This window comes from Haematobia irritans, chromosome 5, assembly GCF_050003625.1.
Source record: "Haematobia irritans isolate KBUSLIRL chromosome 5, ASM5000362v1, whole genome shotgun sequence".
NCBI classification, from domain to species: Eukaryota; Metazoa; Arthropoda; class Insecta; order Diptera; family Muscidae; genus Haematobia; species Haematobia irritans.
Genome location: NC_134401.1, coordinates 55,942,549 through 55,969,315, shown reverse-complemented (window position 1 = coordinate 55,969,315; position 26,767 = coordinate 55,942,549). Strand labels below are relative to the sequence as shown.

At 33.4% G+C, this 26,767-nt stretch overlaps 1 protein-coding gene across 1 annotated transcript in view; it reads left to right on the top strand.

The window, feature by feature from the left end:
• Positions 1 to 26,767, top strand: part of LOC142239700 (matrix metalloproteinase-2-like) — a 219,287-nt gene that overhangs the window by 181,055 nt on the left and 11,465 nt on the right. The window lies entirely within an intron of this gene.

Sequence of the window (26,767 nt, the reverse complement as noted above, 5' to 3'; positions counted from 1 at the left end):
CTTGTTTTGAATTTCATTTGTATTCAACTTAAATTCATCTTTTTAATTTGTTACCTTGTTTCATCTCATTTATGTTATATTCGTAATATGCCATCCATTTCCTTAACGCACAGAAAAACAAGTATATACGGCCGTAAGTTCGGTCAGGCCGAATCTTATGTACCCTCCACCGTGGATTGCGTAGAAACTTCTACAAAAGACTGTCATCCACAATCGAATTACTTGGGTTGTGGTAATACTTACCGATGGTAAGGCATCTTAAAACTTCTTAACATCGTCTTCTAAGTTGGAAGTTAGCCCATACGTGGTATATATTAGTAAAAAATGTATAATAGGCAAGTCTACAAAAAATTGCGAATCGATATGGACTTTTGCACGGTACTTACACTAATAGAAAAAGTTTCGTTATATTAACGAAATGTGTCGTTAAAAGTCAGCCAATGAAACAAATTCTTTAATACAACGAAATTATTCGTTATTATAACGAATTTTCTGTCAATCAACGCAACGTTTCGTACTATTAACGAATATTTTCATTGTATTAACGAAAATGTCTCGTTACATCAATGAACATTTTTCGTTGGCTGAGTTTTAATGAAATTTTCTTTGTGTGTAGAGAACCAAAATTGAAATAAGGGGGTCGCTTATATGGGGGCTATATACAATTATGAACTTGATATGGACCAATTTTTGTGTCATTGGGGATCGATTTATCTGAGGGCTATATATAACTATAGACCGATATGGACTTAGTTGGGCATGGTTGTTAACGGCCATATACTAGCACAATGTACCAAATTTCAACTGACCCGGATGAAATTTGCTCTACCAAGAGGCTCCAAAGCCAAATCACGGGATCGGTTTATATGGGGGATATATATGCTTATGGAGCGATATGGACCATTTTGCACATGGTTGTTAAATATCATATACTAACACCACGTACCAAATTTCAACCAGATCGGATGAATTTTGCTTCTCCAAAAGGCACCGGAGGTCATATCTGGGGATCTGTTTATATCGGGGCTATATATAATTATGCACCGATATGGACCAATTCCTGCATGGTTATTAGAGACCATATACTAACATCACGTACTAAATTTCAACAGAATCGGATGAATTCTGCTCTTCCAAGGGGCTCCGGAGGTTAAATCTTGGGATCGGTTTATATGGGGGCTATATATAATTATGTACCGATTTCGACCAAATTTTGCATGGGTATTTGAGGCCATATATTAAAATCACGTACCAAATTTCAACTGAATCAGATAAATTTTTCTCTTCCAAGAGGCTCCGGAAGTCGAATCTGGGGATCGGTTTATATGGGAGCTACATATAATTATGGACCGATATGGACCAATTCCTGCATGGTTGTTAGAGACTATATACTAACATGACGTACCAAATTTCAACAGAATCGTATGAATTCTGCTCTTCCAAGGGGCTCCGGAGGTCAAATATTGGGATCGGTTTATATGGGGGCTATATATAATTATGTACCGATTGCGACCAATTTTTGCATGGGTGTTGAGGCCATATATTAAAATCATGTACCAAATTTCAACCGAATCGGATGAATTTTGCTCTTCCACGAGGCTCCAGATATCAAATCTGGGGATCGGTTTTTATGGGGGCTATATATAATTATTGACCGATGTGGACCAATTTTTCCATGGTTGTTAGAGACCATATACTTACACCATGTACCAAATTTCAGCCAGATCGGATGAAATATGCTTCTCTTAAAGGTTCCGCAAGCCAAATCTGGCGATCGGTTTATATGGGGGCTATACGTAAAAGTGGTCCGATATGTTCCATTTGCAATACCATCCGACCTACATCAATAAAAACTACTTGTGCCAAGTTTCAAGTCGATAGCTTATTTCGTTCGGAAGTTAGCGTGATTTCAACAGACGGACGGACGGACATGCTTAGATCGACTTAGAATTTCACCACGACCCAGAATATATATATATATATATATATATATATATATATATATATATATATATATATATATATATATATATATATATATATATATATATATATATATATATATATATATATATATATATATATATATATATATATATATATATATATATATATATACTTTATGGGGTCTTAGAGCAATATTTCGATGTGTTACAAACGGAATGGCAAAGTTAATATACCCCCATCCTATGGTAGAGGGTATAAAAAACGTTTGGAAAGCGTGTACCGAAAACGTTTTTCTTTTGTTAGAGATTTTTGAATTGCTTCGAAAATTTTGAAATTTTATCACCAAAAAAATTCGTCTGTTACAAAATTTTTATTTTTCCAATAAAAAAAATATTTTTGAACCAACAACACAGTCCATTTCGTTTATATTAAACACAGTTATTTTCTGACATTAAGTCATTAATAAGACACACTTTACAGTTCATAGTAAATATTTAATATAGTAGTACGTAATGTTAACCATCTTTTCGGAATCTTCCGAACATATCTGGAATATATGTAAAAATTTTTTTTTTGGTGTTCAATCGAAGCAGGGATCGAACCCACGACCCTTGGCATGCAAGGCGGACGTAGCTACCACTGCTCCGCGGTGCCCAACTAAATATATGTTTCTGTTAAATAAAGTTTGTTTAATCGGGTCGTGGGCGCCGCAAGCTATGCTATATAAATATAACTTATATGGATAATTGTCTATTGATGAAAATAACAGCAACATAGGTTAGGTTAGGTGGCAGACCGATGTGTCAGGCTCCCTTAGACTATTCAGTCCATTGTGATACCACATTGGTGAACTTCTCTCCTATCACTGAGTGCTGCCCGATTCCATGTTAAGCTCAATGACAAGGGACCTCCTTTTTATAGCCGAGTCCGAACTGCGTTCCACATTGCAGTGAAACCACTTCGAGAAGCTTTAAAACCCTCAGAAATTTCACCAGCATTACTGAGGTGGGATAATCCACCGCTGAAAAACTTTTTGGTGTTCGGTCGAAGTAGGAATCGAACCCACGACCTTGTGTATGCAAGGCGGGCATGCTAACCATTGCACTACAGTGGCTCCCGCTCAGCAACATAGCTCAGTGGATAGTGTGTTGGCTTACAAATTGCATGGTCCGCAGATCGATTCTCCGTCCAGGCGAAAAGTAAAATTAAAAAAAAAATATAATTTCGAATAATTTCTTCTACATTGTTTGTATTACAGAAAATGGTGCTAAGAACTAAAAAATTTCGTGAAAATGGGAAAGATGTAAAGGAAAATGCAATTAGCGGGAAAATATTGTTTTTTTTTGAGTTAGTCTTTATGAAATTGTTTTTACATCCTGGAAAAGAATAAACGTTTATCACAAAAAGAATATACTTTTCTTCGAAATAAAATTCCTTACAGCGAAAAGCAAATGAGAAACGAACTTTGTTTGTCTAAAATTTCGATTGGGAGGAAAGAATTATTTTTTTTTGCGTGCGGCAAGTCCTTTCCTAAGCGAAATTTTATTTGCCTTTCCCCATTTCATTTTAATGAAAAATAAAACAAAATTTCTTTACGTGTAGCAATGAAGAATCCACCTAACTCATCCTCACTCCCTTAACTTTCAGTCACATTCTCCTGGTCTGTCCAATATATCTCGTTTTGATGCTTTATGCACAATTTGAGTAAAATCATTCAATATTTATATGGATATACGACGAGTATGCCAGGATAGATGAATGTGTGGCTGCTTGGAATATAATGGTAGTCGGAATGCTTGGACGGCTGGATGAATGTAAATGAATTTATCTCTGATTTTTTATTCGCCCTTCTCTACCCTCTCCGAAATGTTTGAAAATATCACAAGAGAATTTATTTGATTTCATGATTGTCACTTGAATGCTCCCCCCAACGGATGCTCAATTTAATTAAAATATAATAAATATTATTTGTTGCTGGAATAAAAAAAGCTACCATGTATGTTTAAATGCCATAATGTTAATTTAATTTTTTTGTGGGTTTTTTATTCGTAAATGTATTTACCACAAATTTTTTTACGAATAAAAATAAATTTTTCACTTAAGTTGAAAAATTTTGCTATTTGAATAAAACCCAACGACCCAGCAAAAAAAGCGTCACCAAAATAGTAATGAAAATGTTCGTTTTGGATCTGTAAGTTGTGCAAAATTGGTGCAGAAGCGATGAATTTAAAATGGGCTTGTCATAGGACGGATGTCCACCAGCCGTTGCACTGAATTTGCATCACTTCTTAAGGCGTAATCCGAATTCAGTGTTTTGGATGTGAATTAAAAAATATTGTTATGGTTTGCTAACTAAATAATTTATATAATTTTTTTTTTAACACTAAAGATTTTCTGGCACGTATGACTTCAAAAATTCGCAATTTTTCTAGAATGGATATTGCACTTTTTTCGACAAAATTGTAATAATTTGTATCATTTTATTAATTCTTACTCTGTTTCCAATTAAAAATTTGAAAAATGGGAGCTATAAAAAATTTAACTTCCTGAGTATTTAAAATAAAATGTTGGAAGTTCTTTTACAGTTGTGGCTTTAGAAAAACTTCCAATTTTTTTGGTGGGGAGAGATGTATGTTAAAAAGTGAAGCATTGAATACACACTTAACTACAGAGGAAGATCTTGTTGAAAATGGGAAATTTAAGGACTATTGCGGAATTTTTGCTTGGCAAAAAACTTGGTTCCTCACATTTGGAATTAACTAAATAAGTTTCTCTCAGAAGCCCTGATTTAATTGTGGCAAACACAATTTGTTAAAATTTTCCTTTGCACCCCTCACGATTTCAATAGAAAACGCCTACAAATTTATGAAAGCAATAACGCGCAATCAACGCAAAGTTCAACGTAAATTTTATTGTCCATGAATTTCCAAAACATCTGCTTAGCTTTTGTATGCACAGGACATATGCATGCATAATGAACCAAATAAACTTCCTGGAAGGCAAAAGGTAGACAGACAAATCCTCCAACTTTTCTTTTCTCTTAGGAAAATGAAACGCTATCGCGCTTTGAATGTCCGTGGTAAATGGAAGTACACGTATGCATTTTTAGTGCTAACCGGGTGCTAAATTTCTTTAAAATTTTGTGTGTGGCGCCCACAGGTCCTTATGCATCCATGTGCATATTTGGGTATTTGCAATTATTTAAGTGTGTTGATGCAAAAATGAATAGGTGTGTGTGGGTGTGTGTGTGTGTGTGGGCGAAGGAGGCAAAGGCAATTTCATTTATCAGTTTGCCTTTCTTCAGTTGGGTGTGCGTACGTATGCATGGGAGTGTAAGTGACATAATTGAAATTGGCATAAAGTGGAAACTTATGTTTTTCAAATTTTAATGATTTTCTTACTCTCATCTTGTGCCAATTCCATGCACAGGCTGTTTACCACGATAAAGAAAGGCTTCTGGAATGAGACCTGAAGAATGGGGAACGTAGAACTAATATCAAATATTTAATATGGCCATATGTGTCAAAATCGAGTGTCCTAACTAAAAAGGTTTTTTTGTTTTTTTGAAATATGAATGAAATTTTTGCATAGCATAGAAGACATTGAGTTTACAATGGTCGAAAAAATTATTATGAATTGATATTAACTTGGCTTTGTGGAAAATTCGTAACAAATTTAACAAACGTCTTTAAAGACGCCTTTTCCTTGAAACATGACATAATTTTTATTTGAAGTTGAAGTTGGAATTTTTTTAAGTTTTGGGACAACTCTCTACCTTGCCTGTAAATTTCAAGAAAATCTTCTTCTTCGCCCCTCCCCGACAAGATATCGAATAATAAGGTATTCATTTCATAATCTTCCCTCACGTTCTCTATAAATTCTAAGTAAATCAACGAAATATAGATTTTTCACTATTTTCAATTTTAATCACTCTCACACGTTCTAAATTTAGAGTAAATCAGAGAAGTTTAGATTTTTTTCTACTTTTTTTAAGAGACGTCTCCTTCCCAGATCAAATATCGATAAATAAAGAAGTGGATACCACCCTCGCCATTCCCTGAAAATTGCAAGAAATCCGGAAACTTTTTTTCAAGTTTCAAAATGTGGGACAAGGAGTAGACCCCTGTCTGCGTCGAAATATTAAAAAATCTGGTACTTCATATTAATTTCAAAGCCTCCGCCCATGTCCTCTGAAAATTTCAAGTAAATCGTAAAATTACAGTTTACTTCGTATTTTAAAGAAGTCGGGCAAGGGGGAGGTGACTCTTTCCGGCCAGGTATTAGGAAGTTTGGTACCTGTTTTAACCGTAGAACTAATTACGGTAGCCTAAAGTTTGTCCACATTTTGGAATGTTAATTTTAATGTTGGAGAGGTGCCCGCTTTTCACACTGTCCATGTTTGAGAGGTTTCACTGTAGATAGACAAATTATAACATTTACAATCATTTGTTTTTTTATACGAGTATTTTTCATAAAAGAAAACAGTCTCTTCATTTTAGGAATACTATGGAAAGAACAACACACTCACCAGGAAGGATAATTTTGGTTAATTTTTGAAAATTTAGGTTAGGTTTGGAAAATTTTTAATAAACTGTATTACAGACGCAGATGCCACGTATTACAGACGCAGATGCCACAATTTCAGTAAAATAAAAATTTTCTACAAATTCAAGAATATTTCTTAGATGTAATTATTTTTTTTCACTTGTTAAAGGAAACTTCATCTTTGAAGAAAAGAATTGGAGTTCAAATTGTAAAAATGTCTTTAGTATCATACACGAAAAAAAAATAACTCTTTCCCCACAAACGAAATTTTAGACAAACAAATATCGTTTCCCATATGATTTTCGCTACAAGGAGAAAAGTATATACTTTTTGTGATAAACGTTGATAATTTTATAGGATATAAAACCAATTTCATACAGACTAACAAAAAATCATATATTTCTCACCCCCACTAGGTTTTTAAGTTCATAGCACCTTTTTCTGTAATACAAACAACGCAGAAGAAATTATTCGATTTTATAATTTCTTTTACGTTTACCTTTCGCCTGGACGAAGAATCGAACCGTGGACCATACAGTTTGTAAGCCAACACACTATCCAGTGAGCTACGTAGCTGTTATTCTCATCAACATACAAGGATCACTATAGCCCTCAACGCACAAGCAACACAAACAGTCAATCAGTTATATTTATAAAGCATAGTTTTCGGCGCCCACGAACCGAAGTAGAAACAAGTATATACGGCCGTAAATTCGGCCAGGCCGAATCTTATGTACCCTCCACCATGGATTGCGTAGAAACTTCTACGAAAGACTGTCATCCACAATCGAATTACTTGGGTTGTGGTATCTTAAAACTAAATTGTGAGTTAGTCCATACGTGGTAACATAGAGAGCCAGAATTGAAATATGGGGGTCGCTTATATGGGGGCTATATACAATTATGAAGTTGATATGGACCAATTTATAACTATAGACCGATATGGACCTAGTTAGGCATGGTTGTTAACGGCCATATAATAGCACAATGTACCAAATTTCAACTGACTCGGATGAAATTTGCTCCCCTCAAGAGGCTCCAAACCCAAATCTCGGGATCGGTTCATATGGGGGCTATATATGATTATGGATTGATATGGACCACTTTTGGCATGGCTATTAAATATCATATGCTACCACCAAAGGCACCGGAGGTCAAATCTGGAGATCGGTTTATATGGGGGCTATATAATTATGGACTGATATGAACCAATTCCTGCATGGTTGTTGGATAACATATACTAACATGACGTACCATATTTCAACCGAATCGGATGAATTTTGCTCTTCCAAGGGGCTCCGGAGGTCAAATCTGGGGATCGGTTTATATGGGGGCTATATATAATTATGGACCGATTTCGACCAATTTTTGCATGGGTGTTTGCGGCCATATATTAACACCACGTACCAAATTTCAAATGAATCAAAGAGATCAAATCTGGTGATCAAAGAGATCAAATCTGGTGATCGGTTTATATGGGGGCTATATAGAATTATGGACCGATGTGGACAATTTTTTGCATGGTCATTAGAGACCATATACTAACACCAAATTTCAGTCAGATCGGATAAAATTAGCTTCTCTTAGAGGCTCCGGAGGTCAAATCTGGTGATCGGTTTATATGGGGGCTATATATAATTATTGACCGATGTGGACCAATTTTTGCATAGTTGTTAGAGACCATATACTTACACCATGTACCAAATTTCAGCCGGATCGGGTTAAATTTGCTTCTCTTAGAGGCTCCGCAAGCCAAATCGGGGAATCGGTTTATATGGGGGCTATATATAATTATGGACCGATGGGGTCCAATTTTTGCTTGGTTGTTAGATTCATATGCTGACACCATGTACCAAATTTCAGCCGGATTGGATGAAATTTGCTTCTCTTAAAGTCCCCGCAAGCCAAATTTGGGGGTCCGTTTATATGGGGGCTATACGTAAAATTGGACCGATATGGCCCATTTGCAATACCATTTGACCTACAGCAATAACAACTATTTGTGCCAAGTTTCAAGTCGATAGCTTGTTTCGTTCGGAAGTTAGCGTGATTTCAACAGACGGACGGACGGACGGACATGCTCAGATCGACTCAGAATTTCACCACGACCCAGAATATATATACTTTATGGGGTCTTAGTGCAATATTTTGATGTGTTACAAACGGAATGACAAAGTTAATATACCCCCATCCTATGGTGGAGGGTATAAAAACTTTATTTGACAGAAAAATTCATTTAGTTGGCCACAGTATATAAATTGTTAGCATGCCTGCCTCGCATACAAAGGGTCGTGGGTTTATTCCCTACTTCGACCAAACAAGAAATATTTTTTTTTACATGTTCGACATTACATACTACTATATTAAATTTTTACTATGAAAATTCAAAATGTGTCTTATTAAATACATAAAAGAAACATTGTTTGATATAAATGTAATGGACTGTGCTTTTGGATCAAACATTATTTTTTTTATTGCAAAAATGAAAATTTTCTAACAAAAACATTTTTTGGTAATAAAAGTTTTAAATTTAATAAATAATAAATTCAAAAAAAAAAAAAAAACGTTCCACTAATTTGATTAATGCCATTTTTAGTGCAATAAAGGGTGATACGGTCAAAATTTGGTCAAGGGAAAACGCGTGTAAATCGGTGGAATCGTTTATTTAAAAATCAAATTAAATTTCTTTTTCAAGTTCAATTAGTATAAAATTCAGGAAAAATATTCAGTTAGGCTTTCGCTTTTCCTTTTTACCGTAATGGCAAGATGCCAAATCCGGTCAAAGCGGTACGGAACAACCGTGTTTCTTCAGGAAAGGCAGCAGACGTTTATTCAAACACTCTTTCACGTAAATTTCTTGGTTGACAGTCCCGGAAGCTATGAAAATGCTGCTTTTCAAGCCACAGGTACAGATGGCTTGCCAAACCAGATATTTCTTTGCGAACTTTGACAGTTTTATGTGCTTGAAAATATCTGCTACCTTTCCCCTTCCTTTTGCCGTATAAAACTCCTGTCCCGGAAGCTGCTTGTAGTCGGCTTTGACGTAGGTTTCGTCGTCCATTACCACGCAGTCAAACTTCGTCAGCATCGTCGTGTACAGACTCCGGGATCGCGCTTTGGCCGTCGTATTTTGTTTATCATCGCGATTTGGAGTCACTACCTTCTTGTAAGTCGATAGTCCGGCTCGTTTTTTGGCTCGATGCACGGTTGTAGACGATACACCCAGCTTATTTGCGGCATCTCGGAGAGAGAGGTTAGGGTTTCGCTTAAAACTACCGGCAACTCTCTTTGTCGTCTCAGCGGCTTCCGGTTTTCGATTTCCCCGCGATCCAGACTTCCTGGCTGTCGACATACGTTCCCCAAACACTTTAATTACATTTGTAACGGTTGATTTGGCAACTTTTAGCGATTTTGCCAGCTTTGCGTGCGAGTAGCTCGGATTTTCGCGATGCGCGAGCAAAATTTTGATACGCTGCTCTTCTTGCTTGGACGGAATTTTGACAACTGAAGAGTGAATTCCAAAATCAAAATAGGAGCAACATTCTACACGCACGCACCTTCAAAATGAGGGGTGTTCAGGTTTTTTAAATGCAAAATTGATAGAAATACGTCAAGTTTATATTGACCAAATTTTGACCGTATCACCCTTTACTTTTTGTACATTGTGTTTCCAAATCATTCAAAATCGGTTCCTTAAGGCCGGTTTTAAGTTCGAATTATCCAACGAAAATAGTAAGTTTTTACACTGTTACTTTTCTTATATAATTAACTTTAAAGAAACTACATTTTTTGAATGTTTGCTTTCAATTATTCCCCCATCAAGTTATAATAAGACTTGCCAAAAATGATTGTAATTTTATCTTGCTTCTTTGATTTTAGCGGCTAAAGGTGAGTATTAAGTTCAAGTATAGCCGCTAAAATCGTCATTTTTTCACTAAAGTGAAAACTAAATCAGTAAAAAATGCATAAAATTTTACATATTTGTTGCAGATTTCTTTATAACTTGGTTGGCAATAGCCCAAAGCAAATTTTCACAAAGCTCGTATTCATTAAAATGAATTACTAAAGAAAAGTAATCGTGCTAAACTCGAACTTAATAAAAAAAAATTCAAAAAAATCATTTTAAAAATTGTGTGTCACTTTTGAGTAACACTTTTCGGAAATTCTCAACTGTAACACTGACTATTATTGGTTTAAACATTGTTGATTCTTGATTTACAACAAACCATTGCCCCCAAATATTAGAGTTAATCATATGTGATAACCCTTTTTTACAATATGTATTCAGTTTGTGCATATTTGTGTACAGCCATGCAACCACACCACACTCTATTTCCTAATTTTATGTTTCGTTCTAATTGTTCAAGTGTTTGTTTACACAAACACATGGAAGCTTTCCATTTCCAATATATTTGCGTATGAAGCGTGATCTCAACTCTGAGTATTCCCCACACACTGTAATCCCAGTGTATGAAATTGCACTGGCGTGTACCGAAATTCATTAGTGATGGATGGATGTAAATGTAGCAAAGACCATTACTGAATTGTTGATTTTTGGCGCATTTAAGAGGTGTTATTAGTACATAGATTTTGGCACTCTGTTGTTGGAAACCCCTAATAATTTGATCGATGTCCTTCTAATCGAATTTGACTTACATGTGGAGAAAAATCTACGGCAAATTCCAGTCCATTATCTCAATTGTTGAAGACACAGAACGAAAAAATAACTTTATTTGATCAAAAAATACAAAAATCCAAGTGAAATATTAGTCAATTTTTCTGCGATAAACTTGTTCAAAGATTCAAAATCCATAGTGGTAGGTGTTTTATCGAAAATATTTTCTATTTTGAACTGATAAAAAAATCCGCTATTCAACAAAAATATCGTAGGCATTTTATCACTTATAAAACCGACAAAGAAATCCACTCTTCAACAATTAGTTCGTAGTAGGTTTGTAAGATTAGTATCGATAAAAGTAAATCTACAATTTGATAAAAATATCGTAAGCTATGTAGTTCTGTGTGGCCGAGTGACATTTTTGTGTGGGTGAGTTGCTCATATTTGCATGATTTGACATTGGATTTGTTAACTCTATTACTTATAACTTTGTAATGCTTCGGTCGTTTTTCTTAGAGTATCATCTATACGACCATGAAGAGACACAAAATACATGGTTTTCGCGACACATGCTCTATGTAAGCATTAAATGGATGCGACAACCATGTCCAAACATGTGTTTTCTGAGCGTGCACGGATACCACAATATTGTCTTGGAATTTATATGCGATAAAATATGATCGGGAATTATTATTATTCGAAGTATTTATATCCTTCTTCCTAAGAATTGGGAGAATTTTCATTTGTTTGCTTAGATACAATTGGAACAACACATATATTATATTTCACCCTATTAATCTATACATTTCGTATATATCTGCACATATTTTATAACATCTCTATTAGATGCATATCTACCTTCGCTACACCCTATTAATTTATACATTTCCTATATATCTGCACATATTTTATAACATTTCTATTAAATGCATGTTTGTATTTTCATAATTCGCGTATCAAAATCCTAAAATTTTCAGTTCAACATTTCGACCATCAAACTTGATGGCCCTTGATTCTTTATGAGATAGCGTTAAGTTGGTATCCACAGCTAATATTTTGGGTTGTATTAAAAACCAATCATGTACATAACCACATAATTGAATTTAAATATTAGGATAAATTAAATAAATATGACTAACCTATTGGTTGTGACAATTTAACTAAGTTCAAAAATTTTGATTAGGTGAACTATCGTTAGGTGAACGTTGAACTGCTAGGGCATCTTAATGAGAGATTTGTTGTAGTCTATGGTTCACGAGTTGAGCAATGCAGTCCAGGCAATTTATTATAGTTCCGCGATCTCAGTAGATATTTAAATCAACAGTTGTTAAGGCATTACCCCTCAGGCAATTTTATTTGTAATATTAACAAAAAAAAAAAAAAAAAATAAGTACATAAATAAATAACAAGTATATACGGCCCTAAGTTCGGCCAGGCCGAAGCTTGTGTACCCTCCACCATGGATTGCGTAGAAACTTCTACTGAAGATTGTCATCCACAATCGAATTCCTTGGGTTGCGGTAACACTTACCGATGGCAAGGTATCTTAAAACTTCCTAACACCGTAATATATACCACATAGTCCATACGTGGTATATATTAAATTAAAAAAGGCCGATTAAATACGTATATAATTAAGTTTAAAGTTTCTATAGAAATAAAATTTTGACAAAATAAAATTTTGACAACAAAAAAGTAAAATCTGGAAAAAATTTTATAAAAGTAAAATCTGGAAAAAATTTTCTATAGAAATAAAATTTGGAAAACATTTTCTATAGAAATAAAATTTTGACAAAATTTTCTATAGAAATAAAATTTTGACAAAATTTTCTACAGAAATGACATTTTGACAATGTTTTCTATAAAAATAAAATTTTGGTAGATTATTTTTGGCTCGAGTGGCAACCATGAATATGAACCGATATGGACCAATTTTTGTGTGATTAGGGATCGGCTATATATAACTATAGACCGATATGGACCAATTTTGGCATGTATATTAGCGGCCTTATACTAACACCACGTTGCAAATTTCAACCGGATCGGATGAATTTTGCTCCTCCAAGAGGCTCCGGAGATCAAATCTGGGGAACGGTTTACATGGTGGCTATATAAATTATGGACCGATATGGACCATTTTTGCGTGTTTGTTGGAGACCACATTCTAACACCACGTTGCAAATTTCAACCGGATGGGATGATCAAATCTATGGATCGATTTATATGGGGTCTATATATAATTATGCGCCGATATGGACCACTTATTGCGTGTTTGTCAGAGACCACATACTAACACCACGTTTCAAATTTCAACCGGATCGGATGAATTTTGCTCCTCCAAGAGGCTCCGGAAGACAAATCTGGGAATCGATTTATATGGGAGCTATATATAATTATGGACCGATATGGACCAATTTTTGCATGGTCATTAGAGAACATATACCAACACCATGTACCAAATTTCAGCCGGATCGGAGAAATTTGCTTCTCTTAGAGGCTCCGCAAGCCAAATCGGGGGATCGGTTTATATGGGGGCTATATATAATTATGGACCGATGTGGACCATTTTGCATTGTTGTTAGAGACCATATACTTACACCATGTACCAAATTTCAGCCGGATCGGGTGAAATTTTCGTTTCTTAGAGGCTCCGCAAGCCAAATCGGGGGATCGGTTTATATGGGGGCTATATATAATTATGGACCGATGTGGACCAATTTTTGCATGGTCATTAGAGAACATATACCAATACCATGTACTAAATTTCAGCCGGATCGGATGAAATTTTCGTTTCTTAGAGGCTCCGCAAGCCAAATCAGGGGATCGGTTTATATGGGGGATATATATATATAATTATGGACCGATGTGGACCAATTTTTGCATGGTCATTAGAGAACATATACCAATACCATGTACCAAATTTCAGCTGGATCGGATGCAATTTGGTTCTCTTAGAGGCTCCGCAAACCAAATCGGGGGATGGGTTTATATGGGGGCTATATGTAATTATGGACCGATATGGACCAATTTTTGCATGGTTGTTAGAGACCATATACTGACACCATGTACCAAATTTCAGCCTGATCGGATGAAATTTGCTTCTCTTAGAGCAATCGCAAGCCAAATTTGCGGTCCGTTTATATGGGGGCTATACGTAAAAGTGGACCGATATGGCCCATTTGCAATACCATTCGACCTACATCAATAACAACTAGTTGTGCCAAGTTTCAAGTCGATAGCTTGTTTCGTTCGGAAGTTAGCGTGATTTCAACAGACGACGGACATGCTCAGATCGACTCAGAATTTCACCACGACCCAGTATATATATATTTTATGGGGTCTTAGAGCAATATTTCGATGTTTTACAAACGGAATGACAAAGTTATGGTGGAGGGTATAAAAATGAAACGACAATACTAAGGTATTTAGTTCCAGTTTTTCTGCGTTCACAAAGAAATTTCGATGTATCATCTGGATTTAAATGAATATATTTTTTATTCCCACAAGACTTTGAACACCACGCTTCACTATAGAAAATCAACGTTTAAATTTGCTTGTCATAATCCATTTGATATCATATTGAAAACCGCGTTAAAGTCCACAAACAGGTGTGCCACCACAGTTACCACAGTTGGTAGAATTCTACCAAAAGTCGTAGATTTTTTACTGTTTGGTAGATTTTGCAAAATATTTCCATAAAATAAAAAAAAATTTCTTTGGAAATACCATTTTGACATTTTCTATAGAAATAACATTTTTATATTGTTGTATACTTTTCCTTGTGGTTTAGTCAACGGATAGTTTTAAGCTGAAATCAAAACAACTATAATGAAAGAATAAATAAATAATAAACTAACGATAACAAAAACTAAATAAAAATTTGACAACGATAGAAATACAATTTTGACAAAATGTTCTATAGAAATAAAATGTTAACAAAATTGTTTACAGAAATTAAATTTTGAAAAATTTTTTGTATAGAAAAGAAATTTTGACAAAATTTTCTATAGAAATAAAATTTTGCAAAATAAGATTTTTTGCTAAAAGATTTTTTGGTAAAATTTTTTCCAAATTTTGGTAGATTACTTTTGGGTCGAGTGGCAACCGTGTATGCAACTCAAATAATTTTTTTTACCAAATTTGCGTTGTCAAAAAACATATATTGGAGATGTTTAAAGTTTCTTTCTTTCTCTGTGTGTGGGTGTAGAAAATGTGCTTGACGACATGTGTCCCCAATAGAATATTGGAAGTTCCGTCTTTGCAAGATTTATTTCTAGACCCTTTTACCACCGCTATAAATATGAGCCACATGAAAATTAGCCCCAAAATCTAAATGAACTAGGACCCCAAAAAAATTATATGGAAAACGTCAAACCCAATTTGTTTATGTTTTTTGAAGTAACTTAATTTTATTTTTGAGCACCGTTTGCATTATGAAAATAAACCCCAAAATTTCGAATGAAAATAAACCCCAATTCCCTTTTTTCGTTTTTCAAGTGGGGCCTATTTTCGTATTCTAAGCAACTATTGTTGTTCTGAATAGCATTGTATCGTATCAAATTTGGTTGTTGCCTGGACGGCTTTCAGTCGGAGTGTAAGACTGTATCTATGAACAAAGTGTCTAAAGTGGCACAAAGTTTCTAAGAGATTCGCACTGTGTAGCAATTATAAAATTTTCATATTTCTCCATCAGTTAGGGTTCATTTTCACACGGTCTTTTAAATTAAAAACGAAAATGGCTAGTAAGGTTTCTGCACTGCTACATAAAGAAAGTTGAGATATGCTTAGATATGTCTTAGCAATTATATAAGCATATCGGTATTGTATCCAAAAGGTTATGAGTATAATAATCACTTTTTTTGACTTAGTAACATAACATCAATTGTTGTTCTCGAATAAAATAAAGTATGATATTCTCTAATCTCCACTTCCCAAACCGTTTGTTTTTATTTATTTATTTATTATACCCTCCATCATAGGATGGGGGTATATTAACTTTGTCATTCCGTTTGTAACACATCGAAATATTGCTCTAAGACCCCATAAAGTATATATATTCTGGGTCGTGGTGAAATTCTGAGTCGATCTAAGCATGTCCGTCCGTCCGTCCGTCCGTCCGTCCGTCTGTTGAAATCACGCTAACTTCCGAACGAAACAAGCTATCGACTTGAAACTTGGCACAAGTAGTTGTTGTCGATGTAGGTCGGATGGTATTGAAAATGGGCCATATCGGTCCACTTTTACGTATAGCCCCCATATAAAGGGACCCTCAGATTTGGCTTGTAGAGCCCCTAACAGAAGCATATTTCATCCGATCCGGCTGAAATTTGGTACATGGTGTTGGTATATGGTCTCTAACAACCATGCAAAAATTGGTCCATATCGGTCCATAATTATATATAGCCCCCATATAAACCGATCCCCAGATTTGGCTTGTGGAGCCTCTAAGAGAAGCAAATTTAGTCCGATCCGGCTGAAATTTGGTACATGGTGTTAGTATATGGTCTCTAACTATCATGCAAAAATTGGTCGACATCGGTCCATAATTATATATAGCCCCCATATAAACCGATCCCCAGATTTGGCTTGCGGAGCCTCAAAGAGAAGCAAATTTCATCCGATCCGGCTGAAATTTGGTACATGATGTTGGTATATGGTCTCTAACTACCATGCAAAAATTGGTCCATATCGGTCCTTAATTATATATAGTCCCCATATAAACCGATCCCCAGATTTGGCTTGTGGAGCCTCTAAGAGAAGCATATTTCATCCGATCCGGCTGAAATTTGGTACATGGTGTTGGTATATGGTCTCTAACAATCATGCAAAAATTGGTCCACATCGGTCCATAATTATATATAGCCCCCATATAAACCGATCTCCAGATTTGGCTTGCGAAGCCTCAAAGCATTGGCGGAGCTAGAAATTTTCTCTGGGGGGGGCTATGCCCCCCCCCAGACATCCTTCAAAATTTTGTCGAAATTTCCGAAGCGATAAATTACCCCTATTGATAAAACTATACATCCTCAATTTTATTGTGGTGTTAAAGGCAATATGCAGCAAAATCAATCAAAAACAAAAAAAAACTCAATCACAAAAATTAGTTGTATCAATTAATTTTTTAATTGGCTTTGATGATTGATACTATCATTTTTTTTTGATTGAATACATTTCAATTTAAAACAAGTAAGTAAAATCTAAAGTCGGGCGGAGCCGACTATATTATACCCTTCACCACTATGTAGACAAACATTTGTGTTACCATCTCAACTACTTAAAATTTGCTGGGAGCTATATAAAGGTTTGCATTTCCAGATACAAATACTTTTAATGGAAACAATTTTTTGTACTTCTACAAAAACTCTAGAATTAAAATTTAAATCGGCTAACGCCCTGGGATGATACACAATGTTAGTAAAAAATATGGGAAATATGAAGCGAGAGAAATTTTAATGCAATTGTACAAAAGAGATTTTTAATTTTTCAGGCGATACATATGTATTCGAGATATAGGACAATTAGAGTAATATTTAAAATTTTTGCTACTCAGCAGTGGCGATTTTACAAGGATATTGGTTAGATCTCGCCAAGATATGTGTAGGGCGACTTGGAGCCTTATTTAAAACTCATCCGTTCTGTGGAAATTTTGGCATTGCAGTGTGTAGGATATGGGGAAATCATCACAGAATTTTGTGTAAACTGTGAGAATTTTGGCCATATTTGTATTCTCTGTGGAAACTATCCAGTCAATTGGAGGAAAATCCCATTGAAAATGGGTCTAAAATATGAAACAGTCGACCATATTTCCCCAACTCTGGTGTACGTATATATGGGAGCTATATACAATCTGAACCGATTTTGAATAAATTTGACATGTATAGTTAGAACAATAATTCTGCTATCTATGCGAAATTTCACGTAAATGGGAGTATAACTTTGGCCCCCCTGGTCATATGAGTGCAAATCGGACGGGAGATATATATGGGAGCCATATCTAAATCTGAATCGATTTCAACCAAATTTGGCACAATTACCTATACTACTAAACGTACTCCTTGTGCGAAATTTGAAGCAAATCACGGCAAAACCCTGGATTTTGAGGCCATATAAGTTCAATCGGACGAAAGATATATATGGGAGCTATATCTAAATCTGAACCGATTTTAACAAAATTTGACACGCTTAACGATACTATTAAACGTACCCCTTGAGCAAAATTTGAAGCAAATCACGGCAAATCTCTGGCTTTTGTGGCCATATAAGTTCAAATCGGACGAAAGATATATATGGGAGCTATATCTAAATTTGAACCGATTTCAATCAAGTGTACCAAGCATTGGTAGAATGCCAATTCTACCCTCTGTGCAAAATTTCATGAAGATCGGTAGTAAATTTTGGGCTCTGTGGTCATATGAGTCTAAATCGGATGAAAGATATATATGGGAGCTATATCTAAATCTGAACCGATTTGGCTGATATTTTGCAAGATTTGCGAGATTCATTAAATATTTGGATGTACGGTATTTCAAGAAAATTGGTTGATAAACACGCTAACTATGACCACATCGTAGATAATTATATATGGCAGCTATATCTAAATCTGAACCGATTTTTTCCAAAACCAATAGCAATTGTCTCTGTCTCAAGAAACGGCCCTATGCCAAATTTGAGGACGATCGGACTTAAATTGCGAGCTGTACTTTGTGCACAAAATTACATATACAGACAGACGGACGGACAGACAGACAGACAGACGGACATCGCTAAATCGACTCAGATTTTAATTCTTACCCGATCGGTATACTAAAAGATGGGTCTATGACCACTATTTCTTGGCGTTATATACAAATGCACAAACTTATTATACCCTGTACCACAGTAGTGGTGAAGGGTATAATTAATTAGATCAATTAATTTCATGGTTGAAGACAAAAAATATTTTATTGTGTGTGGGAGCCGGTTCCACGACACCGCTATAAATAATCAAATAGCAACTTACCATTATTTAATATAACAAAAAATAAAAGCATTGCTTTAAGTATGTGTTTGAAAAATATTGTTTGTAATTTATTTTTAATTCAAGACAACAAACATATGATTTTTAAATTTTATTTAAAATGTGTGTTTTAAAACAGGACTAGAAATCATAAAGCAAAACATAAACTTAATATATTCATCGTGTATAAAAAATACTAAGAATAAAAAATTAAATAAAAGGCAAAAAAGAAATTGAATATTATAAAACATCTATCTTCGATTAGTTTTTAAAAATTCTCTGAGAACAGAATACAACGAAGCAACTGTCGAGAGCAGCGGTGCCAACTCTGTGGATTTTTCGTGATTTTGACGATTTTAGATGGTAAATTGGGCATGTGACAATTTATGATTTTAATCAACGTAGTTATAAATTGACTATTTTTGAAAATGTGCGTCTCAAGTTTCCTTTTAGTGTTTTTATTACGTGTTTTTAGTTGTAATGTAAATATCAATACTAAAAAATATGCTTAACATACTCTCTCTGCCACAATCTTAATTGGATTAAACACATCGCAAAGCTTGAATTAAAATATAAATCAACTGTAGCTTTGATTATTCTGGGGGGGCAAGAACTATTCTGGGGGGGCATAGCCCCCCCCCCCCCAGCACCCCCCCAGCACCCCCCTAGCTACGCCAATGCCTCAAAGAGAAGCAAATTGCATCCGATCCGGCTGAAATTTGGTACATGGTATTGGTATATGGTCTCTAGCAACCGTGCAAAAATTGGTCCACATCGGTCCATAATTATATATAGCACACATATAAACCGATCCCCAGATTTGGGTTGCGGAGCCTCTAAGAGAAGCAAATTTCATCCGATCCGGCTGAAATTTGGTACATGGTATTGGTATACCATGAAAAAATTGGTCCATATCGGTCCATAATTATATATAGCCCCCATATATGATCTTTAACAACCGTGCCAGAATTGGTCCATATCGGTCCTTAATTATATATATCCCCCATATAAAACGTTCTCCAGATTTGACCTCCGGAGCCTCCTGGAGGAGCAAAATTCATCCGATCCGGTTCAAATTAGGAAGTGGTGTTAGTATATGGTCTCTAACAACCATACCAAAATTGGTCCAATCACACAAAAATTGGTCCATATCGGTTCATAATCATGGTTGCCACTAGAGCCAAAAATAATCTACCAAAATTTTATTTCTAAAGAAAAATTTGTCAAAATTTTATTTCTAGATAAAATTTTGCTAAAATTTTATTCGGTTCATAATAAAATTTTCATCATTGTCAAAATTTTATTTCTATAGAAAATTTTGTTCAAATTTTATTCGGTTCATAATCATGGTTGCCACTCGAGCCAAAAATAATCTACCAAGATTTTATTTCTATAGAAAATTTTGTCAAAAGTTTATTTCTATAGAAAATTTTGTTACAATTTTATTTCTGTAGAAATTTTTGTTAAAATTTTCTTTCTATAGCAAATTTTGTCAAAATTTTATTTCTGTAGAAAATTTTGTCAAAATTTTATGTCTACTTTGTCAAACTGAATTATATACGTATTGGATCGATCGTTTATGATTTAATATATACCACGTATGGACTTACATACAATTTAGAAGATGGTGTTAGGAGGTTTTAAGATACCTTGCCATCGGCAAGCGTTACCGCAACTTAAGTAATTCGATTGTGGATGGCAGTGTTTAGATGAATTTTCTACGCAATCCATGATGGAGGGTACCTAAGCTTCGGCCTGGCCGAACTTACGGCCGTATATACTTGTTTATTTTTTCATTTAGGCACCCACATTTCTAAGATTTTCTAAATTTAGTTTTACTATCGAATATATATCTTTAAAAAAAATTTATTATGGTTCCATTAATCCTAATACTTAAGCATTACCATAGAGTTTAATAAAATATACACGGAAAGTGTGTCATAAAAAAGTCTGTTAAGCTAATGCATCTTTTGTAGTCTATGCCAAAAATCAAAATTCACAAAATAACCAAAAAGCATGAAATCGTAAAATGAGCATAAAACTCTGGCATTCTTCTGCTGATTTCTTTCCTGTAGATATTTTCATATTTCTTTTTTTTTTGTGGAGGCATTGTTATCATGAAAGGATATTCAGCTTATGGTCTTGCCATTTAAATACTCTCATATTCTTATGGACATTTTAATATGCATCCTTGACAAACCGGAAGTAATTTCAAAGCGTAGAATACATTTGCATGTATCTACTCAATGTCGTTCTTTCTGTATGCATGGAGTAGGTTCTTATCGTAGTTTCTTATGATGCCAGGTGTTTGTAAATTTTTGGATTTTTATAAAATTGGGCAGATACGGTCGGAACATAGATGCCCTATTAATCTACGAGATTTTAGGTTGGGTTGGTAAAAAAATTGTGGTTTATTTTCACTTTTGATATAAAACACCATGTGACAATGAACTCTCTTTGGACTCTGTCTATAGGAAAAAATCTCACGCCCCGGCCGAAGGCATTTCACTTATATAACTTTGGCTTTGCTATAGCCTGCTATGGGCCTTAGCCCACTTTGAATCTATCAACGTCTCACAGCCACCTCCTGACCATATTTATCAGATTAGAATCGTGTTATCCTACTTCGGTAAAATCCTCCGTAAGTTTAGCTTATAAATGAAAGCTTACAATAAAATTTAGATCTAGAGGCCCATTTCTCAGGACTCGGGGCCACGATAGCCACAATTGGTAGAATTCTACCAAAAATTGTAGATTTTTTATTATTTGGTAGAGTTCTTTATGTTTTGGTAGATTTTGCAAAATATTCTTAAGAGGTACTTTACAATTTTTTATAGAAATAAAATTTTGAGAGTTTTTCCAATAGAAATAACATTTTGAGACAATTTTCACTAGAAATAAAATTTTGACAACATTTTTACTAGAAATAAAATGTTGACAAATTTTTCTATAGAAATAAAATTTTGACAAAACTTTCCATAGAAATAAAATTTTAAAAACTTTTCTACAGAAATAAAATTTAAAAAGAAAAGTTGCAAAAAAATAAAATTTTGAAAAAACAAAAATCTATAGAAATAAAATTCTAAGAAAATTTTCTATAGAAATAAAATTTTGAGACAATTTTCTATAGAAGTAAAATTTTGAGAAAATTTTCTATAGAAATAAAATTTTGACAAAATTTTCTACAGAAATAAAATGTAAAAAAATGTACAGAAATGAAATTTTTGACAAAATTTTCTACAGAAATAAAATGTAAAAAAATCTACGGAAATAAAATTTTGACAAAACTTTCCATAGAAATAAAATTTTAAAAAATTTTCTACAGAAAAAAAAATTTAAAAAGAAAAGTTGTAAAAAAATAAAATTTTGAAAAAAACAAAAATCTATAGAAATAAAATTCTAAGAAAATTTTCTATAGAATTAAAATTTTGAGACAATTTTCTATAGATGTAAAATTTTGAGAAAATTTTCTATAGAAATAAAATTTTGACAAAATTTTCTACAGAAATAAAATGTAAAAAAACTATAGAAATAAAATGTTGACAAAATTTTCTATAGAAATAAAATTTTGATAAAACATTCTATAGAAATAAATTTTTGAGAAAATTTTCTATAGAAATAAATTTTTCAGAAAATTTTCTATAGAAATAAAATTTAAAAAGAAAATTTGTAAAGAAATAAAATTTTGAAAAAACAAAAATCTGTAGAAATAAAATTCTTAGAAAATTTTCTATAGAAGTAAATTTTTGAGAAAATTTTCTATAGAAATAAAATTTTGACAATACTGTCTATAGAAACAAAATTTTGACAAAATTTTCTATAGAAATAAAATTTAAAAAAAAATCTACAGAAATAAAATTTTGAGAAAATTTTCTATAGAAATAAATTTTTTGTAAAAATAATATTTTAAAAAATTTTCCATAGAAATAAAATTTTGACAAAATTTTCTACAGAAATAAAATGTAAAAAAGATCTACAGAAATAAAATTTTGAGAAAATTTTCTATAGAAATAAAATTTTGAAAAAATTTTCTGTAAAAATAAAATTTTGAAAAAAATTTCTATAGAAATAAAATATTTAGAAAATTTTCAATAGAAATACAATCTCGAGATTTTTTTAAATAAAATTTTGAGAAATTTTTCCGTATAAATAAAATTTTGCAAAATATTTGTTCGGCATTTTTTGGTCATTTTTTTTTCATTTTTGGCTCGAGTGGCATACGTGCCCGGGACCCGCCAAATAATAACGTACGTAAATTGATGCAATAGAATGCTATTCAGGACAACAAAATTCTGTAGAGTCGCCTTCATTGACAAATGCCAGAAACCGAGAATACGTCCCACCTGAAAAAGCAAAATAATAGCAAACAAGGCATTTCGAGTTCATTTTCAATTGCAATATTTCAATGAAATTAAAAAAGTTGTAATATAAATAAAGTAATATAAATTTGTGGAGGTTTTTTGGGCTAATTTTCAAGGGGCCCAATTTCGTAACGTCGAATAAGGAGGGTGTCATAATAGAGTAAATGTTAGCAGATCTATCTTGTATACGGAGGATTACGGGTTAAATCCCAAAAACTTGTGATAAAGTGAAATAGGCCCCACTTGAAAACGTAAGGGGTTAATTTTAAATATTTCGGATTATTATACTCTATGCCGGTGGTGTGAAAATGAGCCCTACAACTCAAATGAAACAGAGCGACAAATGATGGGCGACGTTTCATAATGAATATAAGGTCCAACGAAGTGCAACTGAAGCATAAAAATCGATCCAAAAATAAAATTTTGACTAATTGTCACCTTTGATTTAAAAGACCATTTGAAAATGAACCCTAACTAATTAATAAATATGAAGTATTAAGAAAACAAATTAATAAGTGTTACTCAATATGAATCTCTTGGGAATCGCGCTAGCCGACTTTGGATTCTGTCCATAGGAGAAAGTCTTAAATCCAGGGCGAAGGCCATCCCTGCTAGGCCAAATCATCATAATGCGAAAATAGGTCCCTTATAAAAACGATCCACAATCCCTACAATGAAGTTGGGGTTTATTTTCATTATGCAAATGAACGTCATAAATAAATTTAAGTTAAACATAAGAAACTGATGTTGTTGTTCTCCATATAATTTTTTGGGTCCTTATTCATTTAGGTTTCGGGGTTAATTTTCATGGGCTCCATATTCAGCGCCCCCTAAACCACATAGTGGTTTAGTCGATCTAACCCTTAGTGCCTCTCCGTCTGACCGTCCATGTATTTGTTGTTTGCAAGATTCCGGTCATATTGGGAATAAGTTTAACAAGATCGGTCTGTATGACTTCATATACAGTTAATGTTCTGAACATCTTGAATTAGCATTTTTCAATAAATACTCCCAAAATTCCAAGTTTTGTACTCATTTATTGGCACAAATAAAGGGACAATATTAACTCATAGTTTTTATGAATTTTTCAAATTGTTCACATCTCAAATTACAAGATCTGTTTCTTATAAAACCAAGACAGTGACAGAGTCATTTTTGAAGGTTATAGTGGTATCAAAATCTAGTCTTCAGACTTTTCCCTTGATTGATTAAATTCGAAGCTTCGGCCTAATGCAACATGCTTACCATTATATAGTGAACGTTTTTTTTTATGATTAAGAAATCATGTCATAGATTTTGGTATTATATAAAATAGCAACACTGATAGCAACGAGTGGAATAAATGGCCAAAAGAGCATTATAGATTGGCCACAATAACTACCAAACATTGTTACATATACTCTTACACATTTGGGCTTAAAAATATTACATCCCTTATGGTTTAAGTGTGCTGTAAACTGTCCTTATAAAAGGCCTTTGGTGAAATCATAAATCTGATTTTTTTATTTGTCGAACAAAATTAAATGCAAAACATAGTGAAACCACCAGAAAGGAAAATTTTGTTTAAATTTAGAAAAGTTGGATTCGCTTTAGAAAATTTTAATTACATTGTGTACCAAATTGCAGATGTCACGACGATTTCACAAAAACAAATAAATATTTGTTAACAAATTCAAATTCATAATTATTTTTTTTTTTTCACTTGTTAAATAAAAATTTCGAAGAGGGAAAAAAATTGGAGTTCTAAATTGTAAAATTGTATTTAGTACCATATAAATAAATCAATATAATAAACGCATTATTGGTAAAATTTTAAGAAATTCTGAACTATTTTGTAGGAGACAAGAATTTAGGAAATCTTTATGCTTCATTTTGATATAATTTCCCCCTTTTTCGTTTATTTAACTAACGTATAGAAAAAATTATTAATGTCAAAAAACTTCCTCTAAATATAATAATTCCATGAACTAAAAAAGAATTAAATTGGCTTTATTGCCATATAGGATTCACTTATTTTTTTGAGTGTGGAATCAATTGAAAATTCGGGATATTTTTAAATCTTTGAAAATTAATTCCAAAAACAACAAAAATTTGTAGCCTACTGCTCAATCGAAAGCCACTAATTTTTCCAACTCTCTGGCAACATACGTATACCGTGACGAAGAAACGTTTCGTTTTTGACTCAATAATCGAATTGATCCAATTTTTGAAATTTATCGCATTTTAATATAGAATTAAAATGCGTAGTATTAGATTTCAGATTTCTAGGAACATTTTTGTTTATTTTCTAGAAGGAATCTTAAATTTCCCTCCAAACGTTCAAGAAAATCTTATGAAAGTGTCGAATGAGTAACAAAGGATGTAGTCTTAAAAACCCCTTTTTTGAATGTCCACAGGTTGACGTCTCTTCAATTTATGGAACAGTTCTCACTTCAGCTATTCAATAACTATAAAGTTCAGCAACCTAGACAATAAAAGTGCAGATTGCTGAAATGATTCGAAATTGGAATTAACTACTTGGGTCCTAAAAAATCATATGCTTAGAATAGAATATTTTATTTTAATTACACAGGAAGTTATTTTCATTCAATTTTTATAACATGCATTTTTCATATTTTTAATAGGTAATTTAAACTTTTTTTTGTTCCAAATTGGTTACAAACAGTTTAAAAACATTATTGAAATTTTGTCGAAAAAAATGCTAAATCCAATCTGAAAAAATTTTGCATTTTGAAATTATAAAAAATTATAAAAATTATTTATTTAACAAAATATCACAGATTTTTTTAATTTACATACAAAACATTGAACTCGGATCACGCATAAAGAAGTGATGCAAATTCAGTGCACCGGATGTTGAAATGGAGGACTTCCGTCCTATGACAAGCCCATGTTAAATTCATCGCTTCTGCGTCAATTTTGCACCACTCCCGGATCCAAAAAGGTCATTTTCATTACTTTTTGGGGACGCTTTTTTTGCTGGGTTATTATACCCCCCATCATCATATAATGATGGAATATGAGTTTCATAATAAGATTTAGACATTTCAAGTGAAAGTTATAATATTTCCCTATTTGACATATAACAGGCCTTTCTGTACAAAACCTTTGCAGGTTAGCCCCATTTTATTAGAGTTTTGGTAAGATCCTATGGCAATATTATAACTAAGCTGGCAACAAACTCATGGATAATTTGGCAAAGTCGTGGCAACCAATTGAGGGTGTTACTAAGAGTTTCCTTTAACCATTTAAGTATTGTTTGTTTAGAACTTTGCGAAGCTATTTTATGCTAAACACTAC